The following is a 22,946-nucleotide window of genomic DNA, read 5'->3' on the forward strand; positions in this document are numbered from 1 at the left end:
AACCCTAAAGCTTGGATCTAGGTTTCTCTATTGTACATGCAATTCATCTAAGACTTATGAACCCTTGATCTAGCATACATATTTCAAAACTATCATATAAGATCAGATCCAGATGATTACCTCTTCAATAATGACTTGAATCTTCTTCTCTTGGAGCTTAGAGTCACAAATGTCACTCCTCTAATGACTTACAAACACCACAGGCAAGAAGATGATATTGGAGAGAGGGGAGGAGGCACAATTTCGGCTATGAACTCTTCTTGGGTTTCCAGTAGCCGAAAACTGATGCCCTTGGGGTCTATTTATTCTTGTGCTGCTAGGGTTTCAGTCAAAACTCTAATGGACAGCTTAGGCCTTAAGGAGTCCAAAGAACCTTCTGGAATAAGGCCTCCTTGGACGAATTCAAGATGTGCTTAATCTTAATTTCGTCCATGCCTTAGTCCATAAGGATTCTCAGCCCCAAACTCAATTATCTTATAATTGCAGTCCAGTCCCCTATATTTAATTAATTTATTTTAGCCACAAAATTAATTCTCAATTAATTTTTGTCTAATTTTAATTAAATAATATGATTTCTCTTTTAATATATTATTCTCATAATATATTAATAAACCATAATATTCTCTCTTTCCATAAATCACCCTGTCAAGTTGTTTTTGTGAAGGCAACCCAAAATGACCATGCACAACCGGATCAAGTAAATATCAAATATAGTTACGAGCTTAGACACTAATCCAACACCTATAACATCAAGTTTTCATGGGTTATATTCACTACAATTACATGACACCATAACTTATCTTCATTTACATGAAATTTCGTCACACTTTGAATGAAAAAAAAAAAAATACAGTTAACTAATGTGTAGCGACAGGTTTTTGTGTTAGCATAAGCCATTTTTCTACTAATATAATATTACATTGCTTTAAAAGGTCGAATCAATAAACAATATTTATCCATAGGACCCTACACTATACAATTTACCTCAACAGAAGACAAGTAATAAATTTGTTTAACAGTATGTATATATGTACATTCATAAATTTAATTAAAGTACGGCAATTATTAAGCACACATATATTAATTCAACCCACTTAAAGTGTTAACATCCCAAAGATGGCCCGGTCATTAACTCACAAGAGCATTTTTTTTAACAGGCCGCAATTGTAGATATCTTTACCAAGTCAATAAATGGTTATGGGTCTCAATAATGTAGTTACGCCAAAGGTGATATCAGGCTCCGTCGTTGTTCGTTTCTATCCTAGTATCCTACCATGATCCAACTAGGTTATATATTGAGCCCGAAATTTTCTACCAATCGGTTGGATACTTATACATGTGGTAGGTATTAATCAACCTACTCGCCTTCTTGTATATGTAGAGATAGACAACATTCGTACATTCTTAGTTCATTGCAAATAATAAAACTACTATCTCTCAAACTCAACAGCCGACCGGGAAATGTTATTTTCACTTGATGTTTCCAAGCAAACGACAAAAGCAGAACCAAAGAGAAAGTTGATTGTCAAATATGTAATGGATTATCAACAGCTTTTTATAACTAAATAAAATCTTTTCTTCAATAATAAATTTGTTATTGTTGGTAATATTGCTAATAATGATGCGTGTTTCATGAGATCCTTATATATTCATATTCATTTTTGTCCTCATTTATATATCTTCAATTTCAAACATGTAACATGAAAAGTATAAACGTATAATGATTTATTTATTTGTTTCATTAATATAAATACAAACAAATGTGCGTCCACATATAGAACATAACTAGGCTACGTGCTGCTCAACGACCATAATAAATTTAGTAGTTGTTTGGTGATATTTTGATGGAAAAGTCCAACTTTGAGTAAATGTGTCATCTCCGTCTCTTTTCAGTAGTCAGAAGAAATTTTAGTACACCTATATTATACTTAAGAACAAGTACGCTTCTTGCATAAAACCCACATTTTGATATTGCATAAGAAAATGTATTACTACAGATATCGGACATCTCTTTAATGTGTACAAGTCTTAGACATATAGTATTTACGGGTTAAAAGCTTTAGCAATGCACACTAACAAAAAAAGACAGATAGTCTAAGGCTAAAGATAGTGGGCCCAGTATGTGGATGATGTGACTCCACAAACACTATCCCAGGTGCTCTCGACATGCCAAGTTTTTGTGCTGTGCTCGGCATGTAGCTGTCGTTTCTCTCACTGGCAAAGATGGGTTGAGGGTTTTGCTAGGCAAGGATTTTACTGTCTGATGAAGTTGACATAAATCCCACCAGCCTAACAAAAAAAATTAAGAAATCCCCAATATAAAAAGATTTATAGTTATGAGGACGAGATATTAGGTGGAGAATCATAGGAGAGCCTGTTTTAGAATATGTTGGGTTAACCGGGTTTCGTTCACGGGTTACGAGTCGGTCAAGGAGTAAGGAGTTTGCATTGTTGACCATAGTTACGATTTGGTTTATGTTGACTAGGTAATAAAATATGACTTGGTGTCATATAATTTGGTAAACGTGAGTTATCTTATTACTTGGAAGCCTATCAATTACTTTAGGAAGTTACTTGTTTTTATTCTATTTATTGTAGAAGCTTTTATACTTCCCAGAAGGGAATTTTCGTTGATCAAGTAACAGAATAGAGAAAAGGTTCCCAAAATTAAGAGTGTGTATCTTCATTTTTGATTTTTCTATTTGGGTCTATATGTATCTGATTTCCAACAAATGGTATCAGAGCGAAGGTTGAACATGGACGGTTTGAGAGTCAACTTTCGAAGGGGAGGAGCCTTTGGGTGCGGGGCTGCCATCACAACGGAAGTCAGGTGGTTGGCAGTGACTTTTTGTTGCGGGGAGCAGAAAACTGAAGGTCTTATCATACAAGAAGGTTCGAGACAGCAAAGGTTGTGAAGGTGCTGTTGTTCAACAGTGGTTAATGGCAGAGAAGGTGTTCCAGTTGGTGGGTTTCTTTGCCGGCTGCGTTTAGTTTTCGACGGTACGACAAGGTGGTGCTTCCGGCGGTAGGTTGTGGATATGTCACCAGAAAATGGAGAGAGTTACCGGAGATGCGTGAGAAAACGAACTTAACAGATCCGTCAAAGCAGGTGGCTTTGGGTTTGTTTCGTTATTGCAGGTGTAGCAAGACAGTAATAGTGGGTAACTTTGTTTTCTTGATCGGTGGAAGAAGGATCTCATCACAGAAGTGTTATCCGCAAACGAGTTCTGTGTGGAGGAATTTGGACGTGACTGAGGTGAAGCTTGGATGTCCGGGAAAAGTCGGGATTTGGTGAAGACTTTGGACACGACCGAGATGGAGATTAGGTGTTCAGGAAAGGTCGAGAATCAAGATGAAAAGAGGGTGATTAAAGGCTTCTGTGTAAAAGTGGTATGACGAAACCGATTAATGGGGTGATTGTTGGGTGAATCGAGTTTCGTTTATGGGTTACGGGTTGTCAAGGAGTAAGGAGTTTGCATGGTTAACGGTAGTTTTGATTTAGTTTATGTTGACTAGGTTTTAGTGGATAATAAAAATCATATAATTTGGTAAAGGTGGGTTAGCTTGTTACTTGGAAGTTTATCCATTAGTTTAGGAAGTTAGTTGTTTTTATTCTATTTATTGTAGAAGCTTTTATACTTCCCAGATGGGAATTTTTGTTGGTCAAGTAATACAACATAGAAAAGGTTCCTAAAATTAAGAGTGTGTATTTTTATTTTTGCTTTTCTATCTGGGTCTGTACATATCTGATTTCCAATAGAATATCCACTAATATCTCGCCTTAAGACAAATTTTTTAATAGTTATTTTGTTGGTATTATATTTGGGTATTGTGATACTAACTATGCTAATATGACATAACTTATATCTCATCTTTCCTAAATGTTACATAATGGAAGTGACTATTAATATATATGGAGTGATGTGATGTCCTACTAGGTTACAAGGAGTACCCCCACCGCACGGTTCGATGGGTGAGTCGGCAATTTCACGGCAGTGGTGCGGTGAACCACCACATGAGTCCATTTTCGCAGTATTCTATCTCCTATTCTTTCTCCTCTTCAACAACTAATTAATTTCATTTTTTTAAATTTTATTTTAAATAACATTTTAAAACTTTATAAATACCAACCATTTTTAGCATTTAATTTCATAGAATTTTTCACATTTTCTCTCACAAATTCATTCAACCACAATGTCACCATCATCATCTATTTTGTCGGATACATTGGTATTCCGAGAAGCAACATTTACCAAGACCGTTATGGGAAAATCAATTGTGTAATATCATAACCAAGAAGCTCAAAGTTCATGTTTTAGAAGGAGAAGACGACATTTGAAAAGTAATCATGAAGTCGGAGTCAATCGTCTTATAGAAGATTGCTTTGTCGATGACGTCGTGTACATCGATAAGTTCATATAGTGGTTCCGGGTGAGGGAAAAGTTATTTCTACGTATTATTGATGACTTGCAGGGTTGGTTTTCATATTTTTTTTTATTGAAATGGGACGCGAGAGGTAGGAAATGTTTTTCTTCAATACAAAAGTGCACAACGACAATTTGTTAGTTAACATATGACATGGGAGCAGACTCATGCAATTGGTATTTGGGGATGTCTGAAAGGACCACATGGGAAAGTGTCTAGAAGTTTGCTAAATTTATGTTTTTGGTTTACGAAAACCGATATTTTGCAAACCTTTGATCAATGATTTCCATCAATTTTACATGGTGCATGAAAACAAAGAATGATTCCCTAGAATGTTGGGTAGCATCGATTGCATTGATTCGGTGTGGGAATTATGTCCTAATACATGGTATAGTTAATACATGTATGATGATCATAAAGAGCCGATGATAATTCTAAAAGCAAGCACGTCCCACAATCTTTGGATACATCATGCATTCTTTGGCCCCTTGGCAGCAAACAACGATATCAATGTTCTTGACTAATCGTCGATATTCAACGACATCTATCTTGGAAAAGCTTATGATGTGCCATTTCAAGCAAATGAAATAACATAAAAGCATGAACACTATCTTACTAATGTGATATATATCTTCACTTATATTTCTTCTTCAAATCATTCACATGTTCAACGATGAAAAAAGGATAAAGATTCAAACGGCCAAAGAAGTAGTTGTGAAGGACGTGAAACGGGCATTTGTTGTGCTTAATAGGCATTGAAGGATATGAAACTACTAAAAAAAATTATATGAGGTCACAATGTTGCAAAACATAATATACTAGTGCATCATATTACATAATATGATTATATGAGATAAAGGAAAGACGATATGTTGCTACGATGAAAACAAATTTTGCTAGCCTTCAAAGGAGTATATGTTGGTATGCCACATTATAGGGAAAATAGAAGGGAAGTATATGATCGTGACATCCATCTTGCCCTTCGCAATGATTTGATGAAACATATTCACAAAGCTAACATACAACGAATGGTTAAAGATTATCATGATGATTTGTTTGAAGATTTAGATTTTGTTCGCCAAGGATTCCGACGATGATTCAAAAGGAAATTGAGGGTTATGTAGTATTTAATTATCTTTACATTTTAATTATGCTTTCATATTTCTATTTTCTATCTTTTATTTTTAAGTAATGAAATATTTATGATTTTAGAAATTTTGTGTTTATTAACTATTTTTTTAATTAATTTGATTTCTTTATTAGATGATAGTTTTTTTAAATTATTGTAATTTTATTTTAAACAACAATGAGGTGAAATGAAGTATGACCATTTCTTGGATTCGAAGAGTGAAGAGAAAATGAGGTGGTAGAAAAAAGTTGATAGTGAAATTTGACCACAAGTATGGCCGTAGATGTCTTTGAGCACATATAGTTGAATAAATATATTTCTCTCTCAATTTCTGTAGGACAATTTCCCTAACAACACTGGTAAACCTTATGTACATTCCTTAATCGCGTTAAATGTCATAAAAGGATGGTCAATTCGTTCATTTTGAAAAACCAATCTGAATAGTAAAAACGAACCCCAAGGGTGGCAAAGGGTAGCTTACTTGAAAAACCAAGTCGTTAGTGGAGTGTGTGTGGTTAACCGACACACTTACTTGGGCTAACAAGGGTTGCAAAGGGTAGCTCGATGTTTTTCATAGATCAATGAAGCGTGTGTGGTTAACCAGCACATTGATTAGGTGATAAATGACATCGAGAGTACCAAGCTAATTTGCATGGTTATTCACACCTTGTTTGTGATCCTTGGCATCCCAGTCATAAACTTGAAGGGCACAATCGAGATTTCAACATGTCATTGAAAAGTTCAATGAATCTCAAAGAATTTAGGAGTTTCAATTCATTTAAAACTTAATAATCAATTTCGTTTTTCATGGTGGAAATTGGTAAATCGTCATTTACCTACCTTCAAAGATTTTACAACTGGATTACAGTATCCCTCTTCCGAATTGTAAAGTATTGTATTGGGTCCTAGCCTTAATATTTCATTTTGGGTGTTATATTAAGGACTAAAATCAACTAAACTTGAATTTCTCCCATTATAGATGTCTAGTTCTGACAACTATGGTCTACCTTATCCTTTTGGAAATTAAAATATTTCTTCATAAAGTTGATATTCCACAAGACGATCAAGGTGAAAGATTAATCCCTTCTTCGTGTTGTAGTGGAACTTCACTTCCTCCACTTCCTCCAATAATTCTCCCAAACCCAGATGTTCGAAGACTTGAAAAGTTCAAGGTCACTCAAGACCTATTGATAAGAAAACACAAAGATGCAAAGTATGTATGTGCTCACGTCTTGGAGATGAAGTTACATATTGACAGACTGGGAGAGTTGGGTGTCGAAGTCTCCAGGAAGTTGGCTGTTGACTTGGTTCTTCATTCACTCCCTAAGTCATATAGTGAGTTCATTAAAGACTATTGTATGACAGACCACGACATGACCCTTATCAATCTTACCTATTTGCTTGTTTCTACTGAATCAGCAATGATTTGGCGCGCTGGTAAAGCAAATTTGATTGGAAGATCTACCTCCACAAACTTCCATGGACATTGACAATGGTAACATTGGATGTTCAGAAAAGCGTTCTCTTACCAAATGCTAAAGAGAAAGGCTAAGTCTGAGATAGTTCCGTGTACCATTCCCAAAGAGTCCATATGTTTCTATTGCTAAGAGAAGGGGCATTGGTTGCGAAGCTGCCATATTTACCTGAAAGATCACAAGGATGGTAATGTCAAAATGTTTGACTCTGCTTTAGGTAAAATCCATTATCTAACTCTATTAAGTTTCTATTTGGAGATTCTTAATACATGATGTAATGTAATTACATTTTGATTTTCTGTAGAATCGAAGAAATGAAAGGAAGCTTAAAGGAAGAGTAAGCTGATTCTGATCGTGAAGAGATGGATTTTGATCGCATGGTTCGATGATCAGAATTTTGAGATGCTGCTTAAGAGTTATGATAGATTGCTTAGGAATAGATAACAACATAGTTTTCATATGTATTTTCATTGTAAGGAAAAGTTTTCCGCAATTTTAATAAATAAAAGATAAATTTTGATTTTATTTTATTTTTTAAGTTTCCTTACAATGGCATTTGTGAAAATTGTTGCTTATATGTTTCCATTGATAGCAATATTGGAAAATGGATTTGATTCTTTTGTTTGTGGTAGTGTCATAATTTACTAAATAAGGAAAGATTCTCATCACCCAAGTTTGAGTTGGATAGAAACTTGGGATCATGCAAACTTGTATTGTGTGATGAATGAGAACTTAATCTTTGGGAAATTAAGACTAGTTCCTTGTTCACGTGTGTATGTGAGTCAAGTGAAGGACTAGGGGATCCGGTACACTAGGTAGTGCGCATATCAAGTCCACCACAAAGAACGATAAGACTATTCGTTATGATTTACTTAAGTTTAGTAAATATGGTTATACTTACAAGATTAAGTATAATTTTGAACCCTTGGAAAAGTTTCAATGTATGGCAGAACGAATAAGAAGAATCAAATTAGGCAGAAAGATAAAGTTTCTCCAATCTGAAAAGAAGGGAGAGTACTTGAGTATCGTGTTTTATGATTATCTTAGTGATTATGAAACCATATCACAATTGATTCTCTAAGGACATCTTAGTGCGTTTATATGGCTAAGAAGAGGAATCGTGAATTGTTGAAATGGTTAAATCAAAAGGTGAATCATACTTCATTCCAAAATCAAGTCTTAGAGCCATACTCCAAGATTGTAACTTGAGTGACATAATCTTAAGAAAGGTTTATAACACTTATCAACTGTAGAGTAAAATGTTTCCTACTCTTGTACATTTGAAATTGGTAAGTTGTGATGTTTTGGATAAAACAAAGACCAACTAAGACCAATTGTCAGAAGTGCTTGTCTTGATAAGAAACCGCACTAACTCTTGAATATTTGTTTGTCAAGTAATGTTCCTTGACAAAGAGAATCTTATATGTCAAGAGTTCAGTAGGAGTCTTAAAGATCTTGAAGAGTTTCAAGAACTAATCAAGAGTAAACCTATTGTTAATCACTAGCACACGACTTGAGGTTTATAACCTATCGTGTTGAAATATTCTTCTTTCCGTGCCCATTCCAGTTAAAGTTGACTATGCATGTGAGTTCTATGAGTTCTCAGTTGTTTGCATAACAACGTGGAAGCAATGGTAGGCCCTTGTGCTACCAAGTCGCAAGAAATTAAGATTGAACAAATTCAGCCCATATGAGTTTGGAATTGTCACTTACCATGTTTTGTGATTATGGTTTTGACAAATTCACATGGATAGGAACACATAAACCATAAAAATCTAAGTGTCATAAGGTTTCTCTACAATTCATGAAATTGATTGTGAGGAAACGCTTTCACCAAATAGATTTTAAAGAGTTAGCGATTGTGATATTTTCATTCTCAAATTCGATTATGATTACGACATCCCTCTTCATAGTTCGAATTGTGAGAAATGGAAAAAGGTCTAAACATTTGAGACTTGTTCTGTAAGTTCTAAAATTGTTTAGAAACACATGTGAGCTATCTAAGGAAAGGTGTATGAGTTTGAGAAGCCTAGATAAAGTCTTATCGAAGCATCTTGTATCAGAAACTTGAACATTGGTAAGAAAGTCAATAAGTATTGCTTTCTAGAAGTCCAGCTGATTTCTGGGTACATGTCAAATCTAGTGGGAGCATAAGTGTTATGATAATAAGAATGTAATCATTATGCTACTGGGAGCACAATAAATACGTAAAGTGTTGCAAGTTAGCAATGTTAATTATAGAAAACAAGTTTCAATTCGCAAAAGTTGCAGGGTTTGAAAAGTAATTTTGCTATAATTAAGGGAGATGAATTCGTACTTCATTTCAAATCTAAAAGCTTAGATTGAGATTTATGGATATATGTCAAAGCTAGTGGGAGCATAAGTGTTATGCTAATAAGAATGTAATCGTTATGCTAGTGGGAGCACAATTATTAGGTTAAGTGTTGCAAGTTAGCAATGTTAATTATAGAAAACAAGTTTCGATTCGCAAAAGTTGCAGGGTTTGAAAAGTTGTTTTGCTATAATATAGGGAGATGAATTCGTACTTCATTTCAAATCTAAAAGCTTAGATTTAGATTTTAGTCAAGAATACATGGATATGTTATAGCAAGAGACTGATATAGTATCACGTCTTTATGTAAAACATTATATATTGTATCCCATATGCTTCGGATATAGGATCAATTACATAAGCTATAATATTAATTTGTTCTAATTTTCCAAATTCCTAGGGCATTAAGAGGGAAATTGGACTAGAATGAGATATGACTAAAATGATTAAGCAATTGTCGAGGACAATATGAGGTTTACCAAAGCTTGGTCGCTTATGGACAATTGGAAGTATATTCTGAATTTTGGAAGGACCATATTGGCATATTCTGAAAAGAGGCAACTCTTGTTCAAAAGTGATAGTCAAAATGGGAATATGGAAATATTACCATAAGTGGAAGTTTGTCTTTAAATCTGTGAAGATTAGAAAACTTAATGCAAGAAGGATGTTCAAAGGAATATACTTTGAATGTGAGACTTCGTTTCCATGGAATTGCTCTCCATTGGAATACTTTGTGATATATGTTGCCAAGTCTCTGTGACCTTTGTGCATAGTCATTACAAGAGGATCATTGCATTTAAGTTTATAATCTAACAGATCACAGTAAATGACAAGAATTTGGTATTTCTTACATTAACGTTAAGGATTTGGAATTGTGAAATGAGTGTCATTGAAATACTTTCAATTGATCTATTTCACAAAGAAAGGACCATAGGTAAACATAGTGTGCATGCTTGGAGCATGGGATAACTATTGTTTTAATTCAAATATTAAGTTGATTAATCGAAACATTATACAATGAATAATGTGTAATCAATATGGTGATTAAATAAAAGGTGTTTTATTTATATTCATAAGTTTTGAGACCATATTGGATTTGATTATTCTTGTGTTTCACTTTGCATGTTTTGACTTCCCGAATAACTAGGTTACTCAAACTATCCATAGTCGATCATACTTTGGAAGTAGGTATTGAGGCAAGACTGTCATGAGTTTGGCTTGTAGATTGTCTGAAGTGTTTAGACATAACAAAAGTTTGCTACAACATTCATGAGTGCTCATAAGGTCTAAGTATTAGATTAAACCCACACTCATCTGAATCACTTCATGGATTTTAATACGAGTGATTGTGAGATGATAATATCCTATATTCTTGAAACCAAGACACGTGAGTTGTAATTTACAAGTCGGTTGCACATTGGCATATGTAAACGCACCAGTAACTTGGTGTTATAAAACATATTGTTGTGTGTGATTTGATGAGTAAGTACAAGCAAGCATTTGAGTCGAATTTTATCCATTCCTTTTTTCCCTTAGAGGGATAAAAACGATATATGTGGTCACCTAGATGATTTAGTGATGACAAACTTAAGTGATTGGCCAAGCCTGGATTGATTTGATTTGTTTAATTAGTCGTTCGTCATAAATCGGAAATCAAGAAATAACAGATGGACAGAGAGAATGATAATAATCCATGTCTCAGTCCATATGATATCTTATAGAATGGAGGAATATATGATCCCTTATCTAATGGACGCGTCATTGACTAGGTCAGAGTTCGACAACGACTTTTAAGAGCTACGATTGCTAGTTGGGTTGTGGAGTCGTACTTGTCATAATAGTTATTAGACTTATCCAAGTGGGAGACTATTGGATTAGGTGTCTAAGCCCATAACTATAATTGGTATGTACTTGACCCAAGAGTAGCATCGTCCATTTTGGGTTGCATATCACCAGGACAATTTAAGGATGGATATTTGAGTAAGAGGTTATTTATGATTTATTAATATATTATAAGTTCTAAATATTAATATGAAATCATATTATTTAATTAGTATTGATCAAGAATTAATTTAGAATTAATTTAGAATTAATTTTGGTGATCAAAAGAGACTAATTAAATTAACGGGGACTGATTATGTAAATCAATGATATATATATATATATATATATATATATATATATATATATATATATATATATATATATATATATATATATATATATATATGGTTTGGGTTATTGAAGCATGATGGGCTAAGCTTATGTAAGTTTCCATGAAGAGTTAGCCTACATGGAATATGGATCATAACCGAAAGAATATGGATTAAGGTTTACCCATGACTCTTGGATTCGTACATATATATACATAATCGCATGGCTAAAATCGGGAAAAACACGTACCACCAGAACATCAGAAATAGAGGTCTATCCCTTCTCCTCAACCTGAGTATCCATGAAATATGCCAGATAACCCATACACCCATGCTGCAAACTCTGTCTTGCCCTGGTGGCAGCACAGAAGGTTGATCCCGACCTAGTACCCTCACTGTAGATAATTGGTACTCCCCCACTACGGTCTCAAACCCTCACTAATTGACACTCACAATCAATCAGATCCCCAAACTGGCTCAACCAATCCATCCGCACGATTACATAAACATCTCCCATCGTGATAGGGATAAGATCTATCGGATAAGCAACACCGAAGATCTCATACACAACCCCAGTAGATATCAATAACAAAGACGGGACGCTCATCAGGTATCGAGACTCTCAAGGGTCTGCTCAAGGTCTCTCGTGTGATACAAAAACCGCGAAAAAATGATAAAGAAACGAACAATCGACTCACACTCGACTCAAACTGCATAAGCGTAGGCACATAATTCACAAGAAAAGTACCTACATAATTAATAATATAAGCAACATAAATAAAATAATAGAGTTATAAAGAAAACATACTAGCTACGAAGATTGGAGCTGCACGGGCCTCCTCTGCTGTCAACTGAAATGCTCTCCCTCGAGCCATCAGTGCCTCGACCTTCCCCTACCGGCCATCAATGATATGTAGGCTCACGGGGGCCGGAGTCAGAACCGCCCTAGATGCAACCTGAGGACACTCTGCCTTCATGTGACCCGTCTGGTTGCAATTGAAGCAAAACTGAATCCCATTGGGGCAATCCCTAGCCAAATGCCCTTCCTTGCTACACAGGTAGAAAGCCAACCCTGACCGACAAGCTCCCTCATGTACCTTGCCTCACTTTCAGCAAGTGCATGCGGCCCTTCTGGCCTCCAAATATCTTATCAGCGGGCTTGGGCTGCTTAGTCGCTGACTGTGACTGTACTGGCCTCTTGTGTTTCCCTTGGGTCTCCTTATCCTCTCTAGCTTGGATCTCCAACACAGTCTCTTTTCTCCTCGCATTGGTTTGTAGATTAACCAATGTCTGATATGTTGTGTTCGCCACAAACTCACGGATTTGTCTCCTCAGAATACTCAAATACCGACTCACACATGCTTGTTCCGTGGACACCTTCTCAGGTCAAAAAAACCCTCTCATGAAACATCATGGTGATCTCAGTCACCGTCTCTGTCTTTTTCTTGAGAGACAAGAATACTTGGGCCAACCTTTGGTGCTCAACCGCGGGTACGAACTCATCCACGAACATCTTACTAAACCTATCCCAAGTCACCGCATTATGCTCTGCAACAGTGTAGTCATCTGTCACAAACTTCCACTAGTCCTTTGCTCCCAAGCGAAGCAGGTTCAGTGCAAAAAAGAACCCTTAGATTCTTCGTACAGGAGCAAGTATAAAAACATCCCTCAACATCAGAGTTCCATCTCATAACATCAGTTGGATCATGGGTCCCATCAAACTCGGGTGGCTTTGTGCTGGTGAACTCTCGGTACCATAACGAGTCACCTCCCTGTGGTCTCGCAACAACAACAGCTGCAGTGGCTGCGACACCAACATCGTCACTGACAACAACATAACGCTCATCAAAAGTCTCAATCAACATGGTCTTCATAGACCCAAACATCTCTAGTATAGCCTCTTTGATTGTCGTGGCCACCTCTGCGGCAACAATCCTGTAGATCTCATCATCACTAACATTTGGCCTCTCAGGGTCGCTGGAGCTTGAACCTCAGGTAACCACCATACTAAAACTCAATAAGAAAATTATCAGAAATTAGGATAAAGTGCATATACTAACACCCACATACTCCTACAAGCTGCTTAGTTCCTTGAGGTTACTCGCTGAGAAAGACAAAAGACGGGAGAGCACGCACATACATCCTCAGGAAAGCACTAATGAATTATGCCATATGTGACACTTATGCGGTGAGATACCAACAATCCAATATCGCCCACAAAGCTAAGAGGCCACTAGCACCAAATAATACCCATAAAAAATGGAAAGAGATTGATGGTAAGAACCAGTTCTAATCTTATAGCAAGCCAAAATAGAGTTTAGATAGGTAAGAACAAGTGCTTATTTCTTGCTATCCAAAACACAAGTTTGAGTTTTCGGGGTTGGATCTTATATATCAAGCTTCTCGTATACTTTCTCAAAGAAATGCCCTTATATCAATCTTTATTAGAGGCTGGATTCTAACCATTAAAGAAGGCTTGAACAGGTTTTTGAGTAAAGAAAAAAGGCACCCTCTATTGATCAGGATCTTTAGAGTAATACCGATGTCTGTCCATTGGGATATCCAAAAAAAACATTTTCCAGGGGTGAAATACTCGCTCTGGGTAAAGGCAGCTCCCCGTTGGGTAAAATCCCATAATGCATGTCCCAAAGCCGAATAAACATGGCTTTGTGCCTTATTTCTCTCATGGTCTGGGTTGCGTCTAGAATTTTTGTGGGTAAAGTCACCTCATATAGTCTTATGTCCTACGGAATCGAGAATATGTCCTACAGAATCGAGAAAGTTGGTCATCAGGTAGCTACGAATCGAGAATCTGTCCTTAAGGTCATTCGGTCTTCTAGAAGCTTTGCCAGAAGCGACTAGTCGCTTCCCGAATGCCCCTTTCCTTGCTGCCAAACCACTAGGAGACTTAGCATGCTAGCTTGCTCACATTCTATAAACGATAGCTTTTGTGCCCTTCCTGCCTAATAAAATAGATGTGAATGATCGTGACAACTCTTAAAATCCTATTCAGTCTGATTAGATATGTCACTGAAAGAAAGTGATTGTTCCCTTTTTTTTAGGATTATGAGGATGGGCCGGCCCATCCTAACATCATTTATGAGGAGTCGGATGGCGAAGCCTCCTCCTCAGATAAAGATGTCTCCGACGTAACTCTCCCGACAATCAATCAAAACTTTATCTATTTATTTGTTTTTTGGCGGGTTCGGTCAGGAGGGACAAAAGAGAGATTCTATCAGTCAAAAGCAGATACCGCCCCCATGCTCCTACGATCCGCTTACCAAAGAATAGAAAGCAAGGACTTGGGGCCAGAGCAAGTTGGGTTGGGGTATAGATCCGTAAGCACGGTGGGGGGTGACAAAGGACGTGCTCGTACGGTTCATATAAGGAAATGAAAATTTCATTGATTGTTAGGAACTTTCACTCCTTTATATTCGAAATATGCCTTTCTAGGAGCATTACGATCTACAGATCAAATGGTGCCTTATGAAGTCTCTATTGGTCTTATTCTTATTGTACACCTTGTGAGCATGTTTGGATCCATGAAGGAAATCGCTTGGATGTTCCCCTAACCTAAGCCGGGAACGGACTGGAGGGAACCTCGAGCCGTATACGAATCCAATGCTTCCAATAGTATAGGCCCAATACTACCTTCCACACCAACTTGTATTTGTCTCTAGTCGTCCCCCTCAAGACCCCAAGTTGCAAGGACTCTACCTCCTTAAATCAGCTATGGAATCGCCCTTCTAGTTCCTTAGAACCACAACTAAGCATCTAGACATTGACTATAGACTGCTCCCACCATTACTCTGCATCACAACATCTCTGATGCCCTTGCTATTTGCTTCGTATATGCCAATTGTACATAATACAAGACTCAATAGACATTCAAATAAATGATCCTACCTCAAATCCACAACCAAACAAGGAACATGAAGAAATGCTATATCATGCATTCTAAGGCTATAACATCCTAACTATGTATAGTTATGTAGCATACACTAAGCAAATAGTAAGACAGATTCAATATTATTATTATTATTATTATTATTATTATTATTATTATTATTATTATATATACATACATATACATATGCTCTACACTACTCATAATATAAATTGAGGTATTTTGGGAAATTACCGCTCGAGTGCTGGTTAATTGTATACACTACTTCTCTAGGGTTTTCTCCTATAAAAGTCTTCATTACTTTGTGTTCTTAAAAAAATTTAGATCCTTAGTTTGAGTTTGGAATCACCCAGAGGTTCATCCAAATCCCTCTAGCCAGGGATCTGATACCAAATTGTAACACCTCTAATTTTAGACCAAAATTTTCATTTTTAATTTACCAAAAATTAAGGTTTCACAAGCCAAGTTATCAGATAAATGACTATCTAAAACAACTACTATCACAAAATATCAGTGTTCACAACACTCCTAGTAGCAAATCTCCCAATGAGTGTGTACAATCAGAAGTTCGCCTTCCCGCAGTCCTCAAAAGTACCTGCCACATATAAATCAACAATTGTAAGAACGAAGTTTAGTGAGTTCCCCAAGATATCACATACAACACAACATAAATAAACAACTACGGGTTATCAACAACCCTGGGGACTATCAGCAGTCCCAATGGGCTAACAGCACGCCTTGTGGGTTATCGGCAACCCTAGAGACTATCTACAGTCTCAATCACATAATGAATGCATAACATACAAATAACAGCTACACCCAGCTGGTCATCACAAATACAACTATTCTACCACATAGATAAAAGTAAGTGAGGAGACACACCTAATACTAACAACAAGTAAACCTCACACCCAAATACAACTATTCTACCAGAACTAGACTCCACCTAATCAACGAAATAACTAACCCTAATTAATAATTCAGGTCCAAAACACAACTCGCCAGTCTAATCCCACAACTAAGTCCTCTAAGGGCAAAAAGACCATTTCGCCCTTCCCATGGTCCAAAACCCTAAATCTTGTCCAAAGGTCAAAAGTCAACAAAAGTCAACTGTCCGACAAGTTTGTTGGGCGTACCTCTCCTTACGTGGGGCGTACAACTCGAAAAGCGTATGTGATGGGTTTTGAACATAACAAAAAATCCCTATGTGTACATGCAACCCTAATTTGTAGGATCTATGTTTTCACTATTGGACATGCAAGTATTGAACACAAAACTAATAAACCCTAGGATGCATCTACTATTTTCGAAAATAAGAATAAACTAGGGTTTAGATACATACCTTTAAGATTTTTTTTGTAAACAATCTTGAATCCTTACTTGAATGACCTTTGGTAGTATGTGCCACAAGTGTCGCCCCTCTAATGGTTCACAAACAACCCTAGCAACCAAGGAAAACTATATATATATATATATATATATATATATATATATATATATATATATATATATATATATATAGAGAGAGAGAGAGAGAGAGAGGAGAAGCCTAAATTTCATCCAAGGCACTTAGAAAGAAGTCTTACACGAAATTCAACCATAAGGAGGGTTTATATAGGTATTAGGAATGTATTGGATTAGACAAGTATCTCCAAGATAACCCTAATCCCTTTACTTCCTCACTAAGGCATCTAAGGCACCCTCAGAGCCCAAGGAAACCCTAGGAGCACTCTAGATTTCATTCCCCCTCATTAGGGAGGTTCTAGAATTGCCCAATGCTCAACTATTAAACATTGCACCTTTACTCCCCGCACTTTTAATTAATTCCTTTAACCCCAAAATTAATTCCAAATTAATTTCTGATTAAATATTAATTAAACAATATGATTTCTAATTAATATATTATTTGCATAATACATTAATAAATTATTTATTTTAATTTCTAATTAATTTATTAACCAAGTAATAAATTAATAAATCATTCTTCCATCTCTTAAAAGTTATCATATTCAATTGTCAGGTTTGAAGGCAACCCAAAAGGACTGTGTTACCATCAATTCAAGTTTATACCAACTATAGAAATGGGCTTAGACAGCTAATCCAACAGTTACCCACTTGGAGAAGTCTAATAACTATAACTAGCAAATTGCAGCTACCAAAAGTCGATGTCAAACTCTGACTCAGTCATTGATGTGTTCTAAGATAAGTGATCAAATATTCCTCTGTTCTACAAGATATCGTTTGGACATGAGACATGGACTATAATCAATCTCTCCATCTAAGATTTGTTTATCGATTTTTGATTTATGACGACGGAAACCAGACTACTAATTGAACACATCAATTAAATCCAGGATTGACCAAGCACATAAGATGTCATCATCAAATCATCGAGGGGCCCACAAATATTGCTTTTCCCTTTAGGGCAAAAGGAACGGATAAACTTCGACTCATATTCTTGCACTTTTTACTCATCAAATCATGTACAACAATACATTTTATAACATCAAGTTACTGATGCGTTTACATATTATAAATGCACAACTGACTTGCAAACAACAACTCATATATCTTCATTTCAAGAATATAATATATTATTGTTTCAAAATTACCCGTGATAAAATCCATGAAGTAATTCTCTGAGCATGGGTTTATCCAATACTTAAAATCACCATTTCAAAAGTACTCATGAACATTGCAACAAACCCATTGCTATGTCTAATCCCCAAAGACAATCTATAATTCAATTCATGACAGTCTTAATTCGCTTCTTACTTCCAAAAGTACGATCAACCGTGGAGTTTTGAGCAATCCAATTATTCGGGATGTAAAACATGCGAAGTGAAACGCAATAATAACCTAATTAACTATGGTCTCAAAACTATTGAATATAAATAAAACTCTTATTATTTAATCACCATTTTAACTAGACTTTATTCATTATATAATGTTTTGAGTAGTCAACTATCCACTTGAATTAAACATCAGTCATGCCATGTTCTAAACATGCATGCTATGTCTCTCTACGGTCCTTCCTTTATGAACAAATCGATTGGACATTATTCCAATAATGCTCATTTCACAATTTCAGATTCTTATCACTACTAGAATGCGTTGGAGTTCAACGTTAAATGCATTGATATTTTGTAATGTCGAGGCTTTAAAGTCACATAAACTTCGCCAACAATATTACAAAATATTCCATTGAAACTTTGTTAATTAAAACAATTCCACAGTAACAATGTCACAAATTCATGGCACGCTCCTTGAACACCTTCCTTGCATCAAAGTTCATAACTCACATGTAGATAAACTCCCCCTATGGAAACATTTCTATATTCCCATATGACCATCAATTTTGATCAAGAATTATCTGAATCTAAAACATGTCACTTTGGTCCTTCCAACCAGTATACTATGGTCCTTCCAACCAATACTATACTTCCAACTGTTCACAATCAACCAATCCTTTGGTAAACCTCAGACTGTTCTAGATAGTTGTTTAACAACTTTAGTCACACAAAGTTCTAGTTCTTTTTTCCCTCCTAATATGCAAGGCATTTAGAAAAATCAGAACAAGTGAATGTTATAACATATATAAACGATCCTATATCCAAAGCATTTGGGACTCAATACACAATGTATTACATAAAGACCTGATATTTGATCAGTCTCTTGCTATAATACTTCCATATATCGAATCTCCTATGTTGAATCATTTTAACACGATATTCATATATGTCTAATACTAAGTTTTATTAAACTTTCAATCTAAACTTTTAGATTTGAAATGAAGTATAAATTCTCTCTCCCCCAAATCTTATTATAGCGAAACAATTCCCAAACATTGCAACTTGAAAATTAAAAAACTTAGCTTCCTATAAATAGTATTGCCAACTTGCAACACTAAGCTTAACATTTATGCTTCCACCAGCATAATAATTATGCTCCCACTAGCTTTGACATGTATCCAGAAATCAACTGGACTTCTAGAAATCAATACTTTTTGACTTTCTTATTAAAGTGCATATTTCTGATACATAATGCTTCGATAAGTCTTCAGCTAGACTTCTCAAGCTCATATACCTTCACTAGGTAGCATATACGTTTATTTAAAACCTTTTAAGAACTTATAGCTACAAGTCTTGAACATTCAAACTAATTCTTGCCATTTCTCACAATTCGAACTATGAAAAGTGATGTCATAATCATATGCGAATTTGAGAACACAATTATCACAACCGCTAACCATAATGATATTAATCAGATTTAAAATCTACTAGCGAAAGAATTTTATCATAATCATTTTCATGAATTAGAGAGAAAACTTTTACCACTTAGATTTTATGGTGTATGTGTTCCTATCCATGTGAATTTATCAATTCCAAACTACAATCATAAGATAAGGTTGAGAACAAAACCAAAATCAAATTTAGTTTTTCCTTTCATGTTCTAGACTTTGCTCATTCTTCATTTCTCGCCTTCTGGTAGCTCAAGAGCCTACCAACACTTCCATATTGTTTAAGTAGCTCACTTCCATTGACCAATGAACTATCACTGACCAACGTGCTCTGCCTTTTTTCAGTCAAATGAGAACCATAGAAGTCACATGCATTGCCAACTCAACTGGAAGGTTCATAGAAACAAGAATGTGTCAACTGAACACAATAGGTTATCAACCTGTGGTCATGTGCTAGTGATAACTAAAAGGTTTATTCTTGATTGACTCCTAAAACTCTTCAAGACCAATAAGACTCTCACTGACTTCTTGGCATATACGTTTCTCTCTCAAGGAACAATACTTGACAAGCAAAAACAAATATTTAAAATTTAGTGTGGATTCTCGACAAGAAAACACTTCATGTAATTGGTCTTAGTTTTTCCTTTGTTTCAACCAAAACAACATAACTACCAATTCCAAATTTGCAGAGTTAGAAAGAATTATTACTCTATATTTCATGAGGTGTTATAAACCTAATTAGTATGAAACAAGCTCCAAGATACGATTCGAAGTAACTAGAGTATGAATCTAAAACTTGATTGGAAACGAAGTATGAAACATCTCGCGATTGAATTATTTCAACAATATCCGATTCCTCTTCTTAGTCAAATAATTACACTAAGATGTTCTTTGAGGATCAATTGTAATATCGTTCCATAACCATTAAGATGATCATAAAACATGATACTAAAGCAGTCTCCTCTCCTTTCAGATTGGAGAAACTTTTATCTTTCTGCCTAACAGATTCTTCATATTCGTTCTATCACTCTTTGAAAACTTTTCAAAGTGTTAGAACTATGTTTATTCTTATAAACACAACCATGTTTACTGAAGCATCAATAAATCATGATGAATATAGTTATCATCCTTTTTGGTGGATCTGAATAGTCCACATCAATGTGTACTAGATCCATTAGTCCTTCACTTTGACTCACATAAACACATGATCAATGAATTAGTCATGACCTTCGAACGATCAAGATTCTCAAACATCAAACAATTTGGATTATATGACTCCAAGTTTCTATCCAATGGAAACTTGGGTGATGAAATTCCTTTTTACTTGGTTGATTATGACATTTCCACAAATGACATAACTAAGAATCAAATCCATATTTAATATTACTAGAAATGTAACCACCAATTTCCATAAATGCCATTGTAAGGAAAACATAAAGTAAATAAATCAAAATTCACTTTTACTGATAATAAGCGGAAAAATTTATCCTTACAATACATAAAGTGAAAACTATGTATCTAGACATTTCCTACGTAATCAATTAATCTATCATAAATCCTAAGCAGTAGCTTCAAAAATATGATCATCGAACCATGCGATTGAAATCATCTCTCACGATCAGATTTAGCTCACTCTTCTTAAGCTTCGTTCTTTCTTTTAGATCCTACAAAACATCAAAATGTGATTATCACATCATGTATTAAGAATCTATGAATATGAACTTAGTAAAATAGAGTTAGATAGTGGATGTACCTAAAGTAGAGTCACACAACTTGACTTTACTATCTCTAAGATCTTTCAGGTAGTCTGGGCAGCTTCGCATCCAATGCCCCTTCAATTGGCAATAGAAACATATGGACCTTTCAGGAATAGTACATGGGACTATCTCAAAACTAGCCTTTATCTTTACCACATGTTCAAATGGTTTGACATTGGCCGATCCCTTTCCATTGAGAAGAGAAACCTTTTCTAGACTACTAATGTTGCCATTGTCAATGTCCATGGCTCTTAAGCATTTCTGCTTCAACAACAATCAACATATATGTTAGATCAATTAGGTTCACGTCGTGGTCTCTCATATAGTAGTTTTTGATGAACCGACTATATGATTCAGGAAGCGAAAGTAGAACCAAGTCAATGGCTAGCTCCCTTGGGAAAACAACGCCCAATATCCCCAATCTGTTAATGTGCGACTTCATTTTCAGAACACGCGCACATACATACTTTCCATCTTGATGTTTACATGCCAATAAGGCTTGAGTAGTTTCGTACTTTTCAACTTGAAGAATACATGACTTAGGAAGAGTCACTGGAGGAGGTGGAGGAAAAGTTGGAGAAGCATGATCTCGAGTTACACCATTGCTTGAAGAAGGGAATATTCTTTCACCTTGATCAGCATGTGGAAGATCATCTTCAAAAGGAAGAGAAAAACCACTTCCCAAAGAATGAGGAAGACCATAGTTGTCTGAACTTGACATCTTTAATAGGAAAAATAGAGAATTCAAGTTAGTTGATTTTAGTCCTTAATTATTAACCCAAAAATTTAAATTAAGGCTAGGATCCATATTTTCAATTCGAACATTGAAGAGGGATGTTGTAATCAAACGAGATGCCTAGATCTTTGAGATTCATCGAACAATTCAATGGCATGTTTAATCTCGATTATTCTCTTACTTTGTGACTGGGATGCCGAGGATCACAAACGAGATGTGAATAACCGTGCAAATTAGCTTGATACTCTTTATGTCATTTATCATCTAAAATTAACGTGCCGGTTAACCACACACGCTCCATTAATTCAATGATAACTTATGAGAAATCCATTGCCAACAATATTAGTCCCATATTAGTGTGTCAGTTAACCACACACACTCCACTAACGACCAATAAGGTGCAATGTGCAAGTTCCTTGGTTAGAATCAAATTCATATTTTTCCTAAAGTAACTAAGAATGAGATTTTATAAAATGGTTTAGTTACTTTATCGTTATACTTTTAATGAGTATTAATTGTCCTATCAAACCCGCTCGGCTAACGACCCTCCACCATACAAGAGAGCGGTGGGTAAGAATGGATACATAATGACGATCATTTTATATGCCGCTTCCTTAAATTCCCTAATAGTATGGCTTCGTGAATGAGGCGTACTAGTGGTTCGACTAACTTTTCTTATACATATAATATTTATTAAACACATAATTATATATATAGTATTAGGTGAATTTTAAAATTTTAAAATTCTAAGGGTTTAATCTTTTAATAAATTAAACTTTTAATTTAATTAAA

This window comes from Lactuca serriola, chromosome 1 (assembly GCF_051521515.1).
Source record: "Lactuca serriola cultivar US96UC23 chromosome 1, Lser_US96UC23_V15, whole genome shotgun sequence".
Classification (NCBI taxonomy): Eukaryota; Viridiplantae; Streptophyta; class Magnoliopsida; order Asterales; family Asteraceae; genus Lactuca; species Lactuca serriola.